The 16,218-nt window shown below is 39.4% G+C and overlaps 1 protein-coding gene across 6 annotated transcripts in view; it reads left to right on the top strand.

Moving 5' to 3' along the window:
• LOC128688563 (octopamine receptor beta-2R-like) overlaps positions 1–16,218 on the top strand; it is a 1,632,995-nt gene that overhangs the window by 87,468 nt on the left and 1,529,309 nt on the right. For 4 of the 6 annotated variants that reach the window (XM_053776437.2, XM_070082723.1, XM_070082728.1 and 1 more), the window contains exon 2: positions 12,676–12,741. The exons of the other annotated variants lie outside the window; for them this stretch is intronic. The gene's annotated coding sequence lies outside the window, so the exon portion shown is untranslated. The remainder of the gene's footprint in view (positions 1–12,675; positions 12,742–16,218) is intronic. 6 annotated transcript variants of the gene reach the window in all.

Raw genomic sequence — 16,218 nt, 5'->3', positions numbered from 1 at the left:
GACATGACGGAAGGGTTAGACTCAGAAGTGTCCCTGTTTGCAGATGATGTGAAGTTAATGAGGAGAATTAAATCTGATGAGGACCAGGCAGGACTTCAAAGAGACCTGGACAGACTGGACACCTGGTCCAGCAAATGGCTTCTCGAATTTAATCCTGCCAAATGCAAAGTCATGAAGATAGGGGAAGGGCACAGAAGACCACAGACAGAGTATAGGCTAGGTGGCCAAAGACTGCAAACCTCACTCAAGGAGAAAGATCTTGGGGTGAGTATAACACCGAGCATGTCTCCGGAAGCACACATCAATCAGATAACTGCTGCAGCATATGGGCGCCTGGCAAACCTGAGAACAGCATTCCGACACCTTAGTAAGGAATCATTCAAGACACTGTACACCGTGTATGTCAGGCCCATACTGGAGTATGCAGCACCTGTTTGGAACCCGCACTTGATAAAGCACGTCAAGAAACTAGAGAAAGTACAAAGGTTTGCAACAAGGTTAGTTCCAGAGCTAAGGGGAATGTCCTATGAAGAAAGATTAAGGGAAATCGGCCTGACGACACTGGAGGACAGGAGGGTCAGGGGAGACATGATAACGACATATAAAATACTGCGTGGAATAGACAAGGTGGACAAGGACAGGATGTTCCAGGGAGGGGACACAGAAACAAGAGGCCACAATTGGAAGTTGAAGACACAAATGAGTCAGAGAGATAGTAGGAAGTATTTCTTCAGTCATAGAGTTGTAAGGCAGTGGAATAGCCTAGAAAATGACGTAGTGGAGGCAGGAACCATACACAGTTTTAAGACGAGGTTTGATAAAGCTCATGGAGCGGGGAGAGATAGGGTCTAGTAGCAACCGGTGAAGAGGCGGGGCCAGGAGCTAGGACTCGACCCCTGCAACCACAAATAGGTGAGTACAAATAGGTGAGTACACACACATACATATGCAAGTCTGACCCGAAGTAGTTGTACAGTCACATCAGGAAGGAAATACCAGTTAAAGACCAGGTAATCAGGCTGTGGAGGAAGGTGGGGAGTTCACAAAAAAGACCTGTGAGGAGCTCAATTTGATATTCAAGGTATTCATAGTGGAGACAGAAAGGACTCCGGAAGGATGGAGAGGTGGGATACACCAACAAGTGCTGAACATGATACATACAACCGAGGAGGGGGTGAAGAAGCTGTAAACCGAATTAAATATCTCAAAGGCGATGGGGCTGGATAACATCTCTCCCTGGGTTCTGAGAGAGGGAGCACTAACAACAATCTTCAACACTGTGGAAACAGGGTGACTACCCGATTTATGGAAGACAGCAAATGTTGTCCCAATTTTTAAGAAAGGAGACAGAGACACAGCATTAAACTACAGACCAGTGTCACTGACATGTATTGTATGAAAAGTCACGGAGAAGATTATCAAGAGAAGAATGGTGGACTACCTAGAAAGGAATGAGCTTGTAAACGACGACAACCAGCACGGATTCAGAGACGGGAAATCCTGTGTCACAGACCTACTACAATTCTATGAAAAGGTGACAGCAGTAAAAAGAGAGAGAGAAAGAGGGGTGGTTAGATTACGTTTTCTTGAACTGTAATAATTCTTTTGACACAGATTCACACTACAAATCAGTGCAAAAGCTGGAGGACCAGGCAGGTATAACAGGGAAGGCACTGCAGTAGATCAGAGAGTACCTGACGGGAAGGCATCATCGAATCATGGCATGTGATGAGTTGTCAGAGTGGGCACCTGTGACGAGCGGGGTTCCACAGGGGTCAGTCCTTGGACCGGTGCTGTTTCTGGTAAATGTGAATGACATGACGAGAGGAACAGAGTCATAAGTGTCCCTGTTTGCAGATGAAGTTAATGAGAAGAATTCAGTCAGTGGAGGACAAGCAGGACTACATAGGGATCTGGGCAGGCTGTAGATCGGGTCCGGCAACTGGGTCTTGGAGTTCAACCCCACCAAGTGCAAAGTTATGAAGATCGGGGCATGGCAAAGAAGACAGCCAACAGAGTACTGTCTAGGGGCCCAAAGACTGCAAACCTCACTCAAAGAAAACGGTGTTGGATTTTGTATAATATCGAGTACATCTGAGGCGCACATCAACCTAATAACTGCTGCAGCACAAGGGCAATTGGCGAACCTAAGAATAGCATTCGGACATCTCAGTAAGGGGTCGTTACAGACCCTGTACACCGTGTACATCAGGCCTATATTGGGGTATGTAGCTCCAATTTGGAATCCATATCTGGCGAAACTCAACAGAAAACTAAAGTGCAAAGGTTTGCAATGAGATTAGTCCCGGAGTTAAGGGGCACGTCCGAGGAGGAGAGATTAAGGGAACTCGAGGTGAAGGAACTGGAGGACAGGACACATGAAATACCGAGAGGAATAGACAAGGTAGACAGAGATATGATGTTCCAGTGATAGGACACAGCAATAATGGGTCACAGTATGAAGTTGAAGACTCAGATGAGTCACAGGGATGTTACGAATTATTTCGACAGTCATAGAGTTGTCAGGAAGTGGAACTGTCTGGAAACTGAGGTAGTGGAGTCGGGTACCATACATAGCTTTAAGAAGTATGATAAATCTCATGGAGTAGGGAGAGAGTGGACCTAGTGGCGGCCAGTGTAGAGGAAGGGCCAGGAGCTATGAATCGACCTCTGCAACCAAAACGACAACCAGCACGGATTCATGGAAGTCAAATCCTGTGTCACAAACCTACTGGAGTTTTACGACAAGGTAACAGAAGTAAGACACGAGAGAGAGGGGTGGGTAGTTTGTATTTTCATGGACTGCAAGAAGGTCTTTGACACAGTTCCTCACCAGAGATTAGTGTAAAATCTAGAGGATCTAGCACATATAACAGGAAGGGCACTGCAGTGGATCAGAGAATATCTGACAGAGAAGCAACAACGAGTCATGGTACGTGACGATGTATCCGAGTGGGCGCCTGTGACAAACGGGGTTCCACATTGGTCAGTCCTTGGACTAGTGCTATTTTTGGTATATGTGAATGAGAAGACGGAAGGAATAGACTCAGAAGTGTCCGTGTTTGCAAATGATGTGAAAATTAAATCGGATGATGTGATAATTAAACTGAGTGAGGATCATGCAGGACTACAAAGAGACCTGGACAGGCTGGAAGCTTGGTCCAGCAAAGTCATGAAGATTGGGGAAGGGCAAAGAAGGCCCCAGGCAGAGTATAGTCTAAGTGACCAAAGATTGCGAACCTCACTCAAGGAAAAAGATCTTGGGGTGAGCATAACACCGAGCACATCTCCTGAGGTGCACATCAATCAGATAACTGCTGCAGCATACAGGCGTCTGGCAAACCTAAGAATAGCTTTCCGATACCTCGGTAAGGAATCGTTCAAGACTGTACACCGTATACGTGAGACCCATACTGGAGTATGCTGCACCAGTTTGGAATTCACACCTGGTTAAGCACGTCAAGAAATTAGAGAAAGTGCAAAGGTTTGCAACAAGGCTAGTTCCAGAGCTTAGGAGATTGTCCTACGAAGAAAGGTTAAGGGAAATCTGCCTGACGACACTGGAGGACATGAGGGTCAGGGGAGACATGATAATGACATATAAAATATTGTGAGGAATTGACAAGGTGGACAAAGACAGGATATTTCGGAGATGGGACACAAAAACAAGGGGTCACAATTGGAAGTTGAAGATTCCTATGAGTCAAAGGGATGTTAGGAAGTATTTGTTCAGTCATAGAGTTGTCAGAAAGTGGAATAGCCTAGAAAGTGACATAGTGGAGGCAGGAACCATACATAGCTTTAAGACGAGGTTTGATTAAGCTCATGGAGCAGGGAGAGAGAGGACTTAGTAGCAATCAGTGAAGAGTCGGGGCCAGGAGCTATGAATCGACCCTGCAACCACAAATAGGCGAGGACACACCACACACCTCACACATACACTCTCGCACAAAACTCACACCAACATACACTGTCTCACATACATTTATACTAACACAAAACACACAGGCTAACACAGACACACACTCACTAATTCTTACACACACACACACACACACACACACACACACACACACACACACACACACACACACACACACACACCTCTACACACCTCCACTAGGAATTTTTATTGACCTAAGAAAAGCTTTTGACACAGTAAACCACGAAATCCTACTCCACAAACTTGACCACTACGGTATAAGAGGCCATGCGCTTGCTTATTTCAAATCTTACATTACTAATAGGTATCAGTACGTCACCATTAAAGACACAGCATCAGCAACACGGCCACTTGATACTGGAGTTCCGCAGGGAAGTGTCCTTGGTCCTCTGCTCTTCCTCATATACATCAATGACCTACCAAACGTATCCCAACACCTAAAACCCATTCTCTTTGCTGATGACACGACTTATGTCATCTCTCACCCTAATCTTACCACCCTTTACACCATTGTGAATGAGGAGCTGATTAAAATATCGACTTGGATGACAGCCAACAAACTTACGCTTAACACTGACAAAACTTACTATATTATGTTTGGTAGCAGAGCAGGAGATGCACAAATTAACATTAAGATTGACAACACTCTAATTACCAGAAATAATGGGGGAAAATTCTTAGGCTTATACCTTGACAATAACCTGAATTTCAGCACCCATATCCAGCATATAGCCAAAAAAGTATCCAAAACGGTTGGGATCCTCTCCAAGATACGATACTACGTGCCGCAAAATGCCCTTCTCACACTATACCACTCACTTATTTATCCATACCTCACCTATGCTATTTGTGCTTGGGGATCAACAGCAGCAACACACCTAAAGCCAATAATAACCCAACAAAAAGCTGCAGTAAGAATAATCACTAAATCCCATCCCTGGCAGCACACCCCCCCACTCTTCAAAGATCTAAACTTACTCCCAGTTCAGTACATCCACACTTACTACTGTGCAATCTATATCTACAGGGCCTTAAACTCTAATATCAACCTTGACCTTAAACGCTTTCTTGATAGTTGTGACAGAACCCACAGGCATAACACCAGAAACAAACATCTCTACGACATTCCCCGTGTCCGACTAAACCTTTACAAAAATTCAATGTATGTCAAAGGCCCTAAAATCTGGAATACCCTACCTGAGAACTCTAGAAATGCAGACACATTCATCACCTTCAAAACTACCATTAGAAAACATCTTATCTCCCTGATACACCCCGTCAACTAACTTCACGAATACCACCTGGTGGTTCACACTTACACTCGCACACTCATTTGACCATAAACAGAAATATTAATCTCAGTCTTAATATAATGAATCCTGTGATACTCCAATACTGAAACTATATACTGTGCCAAAACAAAAGCATTCACACTGCTAAACTCACAAAATAGTATTTAGTCACTTAGCCATAATACCAACTTACCTCATAATTTGTAATATTTTACATTTAAGAATAAAACTAAGTATGCCCGAAATGCCTAGCCATGCTAAGCGTTCTAGTGGTACACTCTGTAATCTCAATTTTACTACATGTTAAACCAAACAATAACCAAATTTCTGTAAACTCAGCATTGTAATCCTTATAGAGAATAAACTGCAGAAACTAGAGCAACCTAACAGGAAAAAGAAAAATAATGAGATCTGAAAAGGAAGGACATAGAGACAAGGGACCCGAGAATGGCTGGTGTGAGAAGGAAGAATGGATGGAAAGACTCAACAGCAAAATGGAAGAAGAATGGAGAAAAATGCTAAATGCGATTTGCAATACAATTGTGAAGATATATGAAGAGAGTAAGAAGTAGGAATTAAGAGCTGAAGCTGCTGAGACAAAGATTCAGAGACTAAAGGAAGAACTGGAAGTGATGAAGCAAGATATAAAGACAAGGACTGAAAGGAGCAAGGTGGCAAATGTATGATCATCAGTGGACAGTGAGGAGACTGAAGGGAAGGAGCTGCGAAGTCTCTTGCAAAATATCGGGACAACAGGCTGTCTGGGATAAAAGGGAAACAACACAGGAGGTGCTTAAATCAGATCCAAAGATATGGAGGGAGAAAAATTGGAAGAGAGGGATAGGTCAAGTAATAAGACACCAGTGGAAGGAAAGAGACAGGGAAGACAGGAAATCTCTGCCTCAGGGGGAGCACTAAATACAAATGATCACAGAACCCTCTCATCCCCTACCACCCTATACCAACCAAACACAATAACCGGAAACAAACAACACTCCACTGCCCCCATCTTCTCCAGCACTAATACCTGCTTTACAGCAGCCTTTCGTCATATCCCACCCTTACACACCTATAGTGTGTGCCAACCCCTCCCTTATTCCAAAATACAGTACTGGAAAGGACGCTAAAGGTATGGTACACAAATGCAGATAGAATGACAAGATTGTGGAGTGGCAAGAGCGAATCATTGAGGTATCCCCGGATAGCTTTGTCACGGAGACAAAGCTTCTGGGAATCATAGCAAATGTAATCTTTCCAAATGGATGTTAGATCCTGAGGAAAAACTAAGGGAGCTTTGAGGAAATGGGAGGATTGGACAAAAGGGAAGCAGATGATTTCTTAGTAGGAAGGCTTCAGACTGGGGGTCCAAAGGTGATGATAGCGGTGATGTATAACACACCAGCAAACAGATAGAGACCATGACAGACAGAGACCATGAAAGGTGCGAATACCATGTAGAGTTAATAGTGGGGAATGAAACAGCTCAAGAAGGACAGGAGAAGCCAAACTTCAAAAAAGGGGACGACATGGGTATGAGGCGAGTCCTACAGGAGAAATATCAGAGCTGTAACAAATTCACTCCTCAAGGAAGGTTCCTTGATGCTGGTGAGGGGCTCTTGATCTTGGAAATTGGATATGTACTCCAGTTCCCTGAATTAAGCCTGAATACCATCCACATCCCCCCACAGGCGCTGTATAATCCTACGGGTTTTGTGCTTCCCCCATGTATCTTAGTAACCTATACATGGATTTTTTTGAAACAAGGCTGCTTAACACAATCCTCCCTAATAGAGCTAAATGGTTCAGATATGTTGATGATATTTTGTGTCTTATGCCCAAAAATGTAGATATACACCATTTCCTTGGCAAATTAAATAGCTTAGCACATTCTATAAATTTCACTGTTGAATTTGAAGAAAATAACTCATTGCCTTTTCTAGATGTTTTAATTATTAAGAGTAATAATGAATTCAAATTTAAAATTTACAGAAAACCTACAAATAACTGTTCCTATGTCCACTATTATTCTTCGCATCAAGATAGTTAAACTGTCTGTTTTCTCATCAATATCCAAAATTTATGAAATAGGTAATGATTTGAAATACCCAAGAAATGTAATTGATAAATCTTTTAAAGTTGCTAGAAATACTTTTTACAACCCAAAAAGGGACAACCAACCTTATTCAACTAAAAATATGTTGGTTCTCCCTTACCATGAAAACTTGGTTGATATGCCTTCTCTTCTTAAGACTTTTAATATTAAAGTTGTATTCAAAAATCTTGATACAGTAAAAAAAAACTTTTGATAAAGAATTCCCCCCAAAATGCTGATGGATGTGTCTATAAGATTCCTTGCAAAATTTGCAAGGTCAACCTGGTAAAAATCTCGAACTAAGATTAAAACAACATAAATATAGCATTAGAACTGGACAAATTTCCAATGCTCTATTTATTCATGTAAGAGATTTTAACCATCCAATTGATTTTCAAAAAGTTGAGAAAGTAGTATCAAGCAAGTCCATGGTCGACAGGAATATAATTGAATCTTGTTTCATAAAAAGCAGTTTTGACAATAATATGAATATTTCCTTTGGTTTATATAAATTAGATCCATTTATAATTAATAGAATTTGGGAAGAATTTAATAATACATTGGACAAATAATAATTTTTAAAATTCTTATTTCTTGGGTAGAATAGTTTGTTGGTGGGTTGTGTGAAGGACGTGTCTAGTTAGGGCCGGCGGACCTGCTGCAGTGTTCCCTTATGAGTCGCGCGTCAGGTGTTTCTTTGTTGTGGGATCTGATAGTGAGGTGTGGGCTACCCCTTTACATACCTTTGATGCTTTACTTTCATTGTTCCTTGATAATGTGAGTAGTCACGAAAGCGCTTGGAATTTCTCTATTCTTTCACAGTGGTTGTTTTGCATATATATATATATATATATATATATATATATATATATATATATATATATATATATATATATATATATATATATATATATATATATGCAATAAGATCACAGTAAACAGGTGATTTCAGAATATGCAAAACAACCACTCTGAGAGAATAGAGAAATTCCAAGCGCTTTCGTGACTACTCACATTATCAAGGAACTATGAAAGTAAAGCATCCAAGGAAGCTATATAAGGGGTCTGGGTAGAATAGTTTGTGGGGTGAGTTGTGCAAAGGACCTATCCAAGTTGGGTCGGCGCGCGTCAGGTGTTTAACCGTTGTGGGATCTGATAGTGAGGTGCTGGCCAGACCCCTTATATAGCTTCCTTGGATGCTTTACTTTCATAGTTCCTTGATAATGTGAGTAGTCACGAAAGCGCTTGGAATTTCTCTATTCTTTCAGAGTGGTTGTTTTGCATATTCTGAAATCACCTGTTTACTGTGATCTTATTGCATATATATATATATATATATATATATATATATATATATATATATATATATATATATATAATTTGTATATATATGTCATACCTAATAGGTAAAACTGGTCATTGAGCAAGAACTCATTTAAAATTTAGTCCGTTCTAAAATTTTCTCTTATACGTTTAAAAATATATTTTTTCATTAATGTTAATGAAAAAAATTATAATTTTGCACCAAAAGAATCTTAGAAAACTTACCTAATATTATTATAACAAGCGCAATCCAACTAAATATATTTTAGATAAGTTTACAATAATTTAATATTAAACAAACACAATTAAATATATTTTTGTTCGTTAGGTTCAGAATGATTTTTGCGAAATTATTGCATGCACAAATTTTCACTTGTCCTATATGGCAAGATGAGCGTTGCTATTTAAGCCAAGATCGCAAGTTTTACATATTTGGCATGACATATATATATATATATATATATATATATATATATATATATATATATATATATATATATATATATATATATATATATATATATGTCGTGCCGAATATGTAAAACTGGTAAATTAGCAAGAACTCATTTAAAATTAAGTCCTTTCTAAAAATTTCTCTTATACGTTTAAAGATATATATTTTTCATTAATGTTGATGTAAAAATTTATAATTTTGCACCAAAAGGAACTTAGAAAACTTACCTAACCTTATTATAACAAGAACAATTTATTTTAGCCTATCCCAACTAAATATATTTTAGAATTGTTTACAGTAATTTAATACTAAACAAACACAGTGAAATATATTTTTTTCGTTAGGTTCAGAATGATTTTGGCGAAATTATTGCATACACAAATTTTCACTTGTCCTATATGGCAAGATGAGCGTTGCTATTTAAGCCAAGATGGCAAGTTCTGCCTATTCGGCACGACATATATATATATATATATATATATATATATATATATATATATATATATATATATATATATATATATATATATATATATATATAATGTCGTGCCGAATATGTAAAACTGGTCAATTAGCAAGAACTCATTTAAAATTAAGTCCTTTCTAAAATTTTCTCTTTTACGTTTAAAGATATATTTTTTTTCATTATTGTTGATGCAAAAATTTATAATTTTGCACCAAAAGGAACTTAGAAAACTTACTTAACCTTAACCTTATTATAACAAGAACAATTTGTTTTAGCATAATCCAACTAAATATATTTTAGATTTTTTTACAATAATTTAATACTAAACAAACACAGTGAAATATATTTTTTTCGTTAGGTTCAGAATGATTTTGGCGAAATTATTGCATTCACAAATTTTCGCTTATCCTATATGGCAAGATGAGCGTTGCTATTTAAGCCAAGATCGCAAGTTCTGCCTATTCGGCACGACTTATATATATATATATATATATATATATATATATATATATATATATATATATATATATATATATATATATATGTCGTGCCGAATATGTAAAACTGGTCAATTAGTAAGAACTCATTTAAAATTAAATCCTTTCTAAAAGTTTCTCTCATACGTTTAAAGATATATTTTTTTCATTAATGTTAATGTAAAAATTTTTAATTTTGCACCAAAAGAATCTTAGAAAACTTACCTAACCTTATTATAACAAGAACAATTTATTTTAGCCTAACCCAACTAAATATATTTTAGATTTCTTTACAATAATTTAATACTAAACAAACACAGTGAAATATATTTTTTTCGTTAGGTTAAGAATGATTTTGGCGAAATTATTGCATACACAAATTTTCGCTTGTCCTATATGGCAAAACGAGCGTTGCTATTTAAGCCAAGATCGCAAGTTCTGCCTATTCGGCACGACATATATATATATATATATATATATATTTAGGGTCCACCTCTGGTGTAAATTGTGGGACCCATAGCCTCGGATAAGTGGATAAAAAGGCTTCAAGGAAAAATATTTGTATTTCTTCCTGAAGCCCTTTGAATATTCCACTTCCCCTACCACCCCATCTTTTGATATATATTTTTTTTTACTAATAGGAATATTTTATTACATAATATGGTACAGAAGATTTAAGAGATACATTGTTGATATAAAGGTGGCATATACGGTACATGTTGTTACGTGTGTATATGTACAGTAGACCGTCATTTAACACAGTTACGTTCCTGAAAACACCATGTTTGGTGAACTTATGGGAAAAATAATATTACGTTCCTGGGAGCCCCTAAAAAGCCAAACAACTTTTTTTTAGGCCTCCACATCTTACAAAAATAAAAGCGAAAATGTAGTTGTAGTTCATTGTTATGATGTAATATGTTGTTTTTACACCTTAAGACTACAAATGTAACAGAAATAATAGTATTTCTTACCTTAAATTGTGGGTGCTGGTGTTCGTGGATGATTGTGAAGAGAGAGTTATGTTGTGGTCCTACTGAGGTGGATGGTAGAGGTTCTGGTACTGGAGTTGATGGTTGTATTGGAGTGTCTAACTTTAAGTCATTTAGACAAGTGATTCAGTAAGTCAGTCAAGTGATGGTGGGGTGGTGGGGGGGGGGGGGGGGTGGCTGGGGACGGTGGCAGGTCTCCCCAGCTGAACCACAACATGGCGGCCGCTTGAAGAAAGGGATTTTTTTTTTCCTTCCAGCAAACTGAGCCATGTTAAATTCATCATACGACGTGTTACATAAAATTGTGCCGCAATTCTTCAATCCTGCTGTACCCAAATCGTGCCAAATAAACTCGTGCTAAACGACGGTCTACTGTATATATATATATATATATATATATATATATATATATATATATATATATATATATATATATATATATATATATATATATATATATATATATAAAATGCAATAATCGCGAACAAGCGATTTAAAATGCAAAAAACCACAGGGTAAGTGAATAATAGCTCTAGGCCTTTCATCCTACAATCAACACATCAGAAGCTTGCAATGTTGCAGAAAAAGGACGTGATTGCATGGAAATCCTCCTTTTTCTGCAACATTGCAATTTAGTTAGTTAAAGATTAGCCGGTATTCTCCCGGCCCGGGCCTTGTCCAAGTGGTGGCCCGGCCTTGGCTCCCTCTTTAGGGAGTGTCTGAGACCTAAGTCTCCCATGGGAGGAGGCACAAGTACCTGGAGTTTACCTGGAGAGAGTTTCGGGGGTCAACGCCCCCGCGGCCCGGTCTGTGACCATCATCTTTGGGACCAACTGTCCCCAGGCCTAGCCACAAGCTAGGCCTCTCTGGTCTGCCATCCCCGCCCCAAGGGGGCAAATGGGAATGACAGTCTTATGAGCTAAAGGCTCGGGCTCAGGCACCTACCCTACCCTAGAAGGGTTAGGCATGGTGTCGATCAAACATTGCAAGCTCCTGGAAGGCCTAAAGCTATCATTCAACTCCCCAAGTATACAACTTGGAACTATAATATAAATATACATGGAAAATGTATGTATATTGGCAAGAATTTTGGGGGGGAAAATGTATTTAAATGTGTTTAAATATACAAAGAACTATTTCATCAGAGTTTCGTCTTTTCTAGTGATCTTAAAACATATTTTTTTTTGAGAGTATATTAAGAGGGTAACGTGCCTAGCCATGATTCTAAAATAGTAAATAAACGTTTTAACTTCGCTGACTTCTAGAAATTCTAGTTTCATCTGGTGCTTCCTTATGAATTTAATATAATTCTGTTTCTCTTTGCACGTTTAAATCCTGCAGTTTCCCCTTTAACTATACTTTCAGCATTGGAGTTTTATATCTGTATAATTCATTATGTTCAGTCAGCCATTTACTGTGAAAGTATTTTTTTACCAATAAAAAGTCAGATCCTGTCTGCAAATACCCCTATATTCTCTCCTTCCTGTCTGTCTGTCTTTCTCTCTCTCTCTCTCTCTCTCTCTCTCTCTCTCTCTCTCTCTCTCTCTCTCTCTCTCTCTCTCTCTCTCTCTCTCTCTTTCTCTCTCTTTAAGTTAATCTTGTTGCCACTACTACAATAGTTTCTCTCCTTATTGCAGTCTCATTGCTTCCTACCCTACCTGACAAGTGCCTTCATCTCACCAGCTGACACCAGCTCCCTCAAGGTCAGTCTTGTATAACTTGATGATGGTGATTCCCATTGAAGGTGAGTGTTTCATTACTTGATGATGGTGATGTTTAACAAGACGAAAGCTTCCCTGATGCAATACCGGTAATTAAACCATTAATGTTATGTTGTCGCTAAAGTTGCTGGGAAGTGTGTTGATTGGGTGAGTGGTGGTTTGGCCAGTCTCTTCTGCTGTGTGTGTGTGTGTGTGTGTGTGTGTGTGTGGGAGGGAGAGAGGGAGGGAGGTGTACTTGGGAGATTAGTTTAGTCATTATTAGTGTGTGTTATGTTAAGGGTGGGGAGGGGAGGTGGAAGTGGGGAGGGGAGGTGGAGTTGGGGAATTTATTCAGTCACTCGCAGACCATCAGCCAAAATTAGCAGCGTAACATGAGCTTAATGAGCTGTGAAAGACTGTCAGGATCTTGAGTGTAAGCTCCAACCACTGTACTCCAAGTATATAGTTTTCCTTCAGAGTAGCTCGGTTGGTAGCGCACTCAATTAACACATTGGGGTCCGTGACTCGATTCCCGGTACGGGTGGAAACATTGGGCGTGTTTTCTTAAGACACACCTGCTGCTCCTGTTCACCCAGCAGCAAGTAGGTACCTGAGTGCTAACTAATTAGTGTGAGTCGCATCTTGGGGAACAAGATTAACCTAAGTTGCCCGAAATGCTGTGCATAACCAGGGGCTTTCTGTGTAGTATATCACAAATATCAGCTCGGTCTGCATAAGCTGTATCATGTACTTGTAGAAATAAAGATTATTATTATTATTTTTAATGATAGAAAGACATTCCAGTATTCCACATGGCCGGGTCTCCTCTACCTTAATATACGCAAGTGAAATAGTACGAAGTTCGGCGTGAAGTTCGAATGTTGGTAAATATCAGGAAGGAAGATCTGAAACCAATCAGAAGAGGCGTTAACAAGTTATCGTAAGGAAATTAATATCATTATTTATTCACAAAAATGGCAAATTGGCACTTGAACAGTCCCAAACTGATTTAAACCTTCCACTATGAAACATCAGCCATGAAGGTTTAAAGCCTATATGAAGAGACATTCTCTAGTTATCACAGAGAGAGGAATATCCCAAAATATACCAGCATTTTACGTTTGCAGTCTCTTAGAAGTTTCGTTCTTCCGTTACAATATTGAAGGTTTGAAGCCGATCGAATGAGGTATTTACAAATTATAGAAGTAAAACAAGTATTTAAATTTTCCCAATTGTTTTTAACAAAAGTGGTAAACTGGCATCCTCACATCCCAAAATCAATCGAAATATATCTCTAAGACACTCCAGCGCTTAAGGTTACAAACCGATCACAAAATGCATTTTCCAGTTATTGCAAAGGCAGCAGCTTACTGAAGAAAATTTGCGAATTAAAATCAATACCCATCATCTGGGTACTTTTATTTCTAGACATGTCGCCATCATGAGGCTTTATTAATACAAGAACATTATATGAAGAGTTTACAACAATATGCAAAAGGTGACGTAATTAGTCCCTCAATCTTGGACTTGGTGAGGAGCACTAAGGTGCTCTCCACCAACTCCAAGGGACTGATTACCTCGTCTAGTATTGTACTGATAAAGCCACTGGATGGCGAAACGTCTTCAAATGAAGATACCCAGATGCTGCACATGTGTCTGATTCTTCATCTTCTCGGTATTATATACCAGTTATGTACATAAAATCAACACGAAGCTTACACTGCAGAAAACACACCATCACCGAGGGTTACAAACCATCCAGAAGATGCATTCGTCAGATGCGTTCTCCAGTTATTGATTTGTGTAAAAGCAAAAATCCAAGAATTCCAAGTTGATTACTTATGTAAATGAATCGGAAGATACGAACTTGAAAAGCCTACACACAAAAGTATCATACTTTTGGCAAGAAGTATGCTCCATTAAAGATTATTATTATTATTATTATTATTATAAAAAAGAAGCGCTAAACCACAAGGGCTATACAGCCCCATTAAAGATCGAAGCTGTTAAGAGCAGAAAAAAAAATGAAATTGACATATTGAGACCTACACATTTCAGTAACAATCCGAACCTTCCTCTAAGTCGGATACACCAGTGTTGAAAATTTGAAACCGATCAGCAGAGGCTTTCTCGAGTTATCGTACGGGAATCAAAATCGGTCATCAGGATCTGTGTATCGTTGGGCGGTAACAAGGTCCCTGTAGCTCCGGGAAGTTTCAAAATCCCTGTATGGCGGCATTAAGGTCCCTGTACGGCGGCATCAAGGTCTCTATATGGCGGTATCAAGGTCCCTATATGGTGGCATCAAGGTCCCTGTATGTCGGCATCAAGGTCCCTGTTTGGCGACATCAAGGTCCCTGTATGGCGGCATCAAGATCCCCTGGGAATCTCAGACAAAGCTTCATCGAAACCCACTACCAATGGAAAACAGTCGAGTCATCATGGAATGAAGTATCTTGCATACTGCTCTGTTTACTATCTCCCATGGTTTAGAAAGACACGTAAGCAAACACTATAACATATGTTATAGTGTTTGCTTACGTGTCTTTCTAAACCAACTTGTCGGTATTTATTACCAAGGTTTATACTATCTCACATCATCGTTGATAACATCTGCAGCTCAGCCTTGACAAATCACGCACTTCCTCAGGTACCGGATGAATATGTCTACTTCATCCCTTCAAGGCGAGCTCTAGCCATAGTCCACTCTTAATGTAACATGTATCAGATCACATAATGTTTGTGGTCATTGCGTATAGTGACATCACTGGTGACTCTTGCGTCTGCATTCTAATTCTTGAGTTGGGTCTGGTAACAGCCAGGGACAAGTAAGACGCTCTTGTAACCACAGCAGATTTTTTTGGCGACTTAATTAGGTTTTACGATTGCCGTTACGAAATTAGCTTTCATCGCGAATTGGCCGAAGGTTCTGAATCCGACGGTGTTTTCGTTAAGGTCGCAGGGACTGGATGAAGCCCACTGCATGGGCGAAACGTAGTAATAAGTGTTTATATTTCCAAGGTCGCATGGAGCGTCTAATGTTACGTCGTCGGCGGTTTCTTCGGTAAGATTAGTGAATTAACATTATACATATACAACACCGTTGGAACCAGTTATATGTAGATGTTACATTTTTCAGTCTTCTTTGTTATACATAATTTCATTTTGCGTTAAACATCATAATGGATAGGCCACTAGTCTTTTCCTCTGGCCCTCCCACTTGATACCGTATACTACAGCACTTCTGGGATTTCTAAAGGGTGTTAACAAGTAGCGGGGCCTCTACAGTATTATTGTAATGGGCAGCGAGTACTGGTGCTTCATCGGGTGATGCTTGCCCCTCCTCCTCCTTCCTTCTTGTCATTATTCCACTGTAGGCGAGTGAGGACACCTCTGGCAAACAAAATGACCAGGGAAAGCGCCCAGACTGCCATCAGATGAGGACGACCCAGAGAAACATTCAGGGCAGATCGGTGCCTG

This window comes from Cherax quadricarinatus, chromosome 1, assembly GCF_038502225.1.
Source record: "Cherax quadricarinatus isolate ZL_2023a chromosome 1, ASM3850222v1, whole genome shotgun sequence".
Taxonomy (NCBI): Eukaryota; Metazoa; Arthropoda; class Malacostraca; order Decapoda; family Parastacidae; genus Cherax; species Cherax quadricarinatus.
This window is presented reverse-complemented; position numbering and strand designations above follow the sequence as displayed.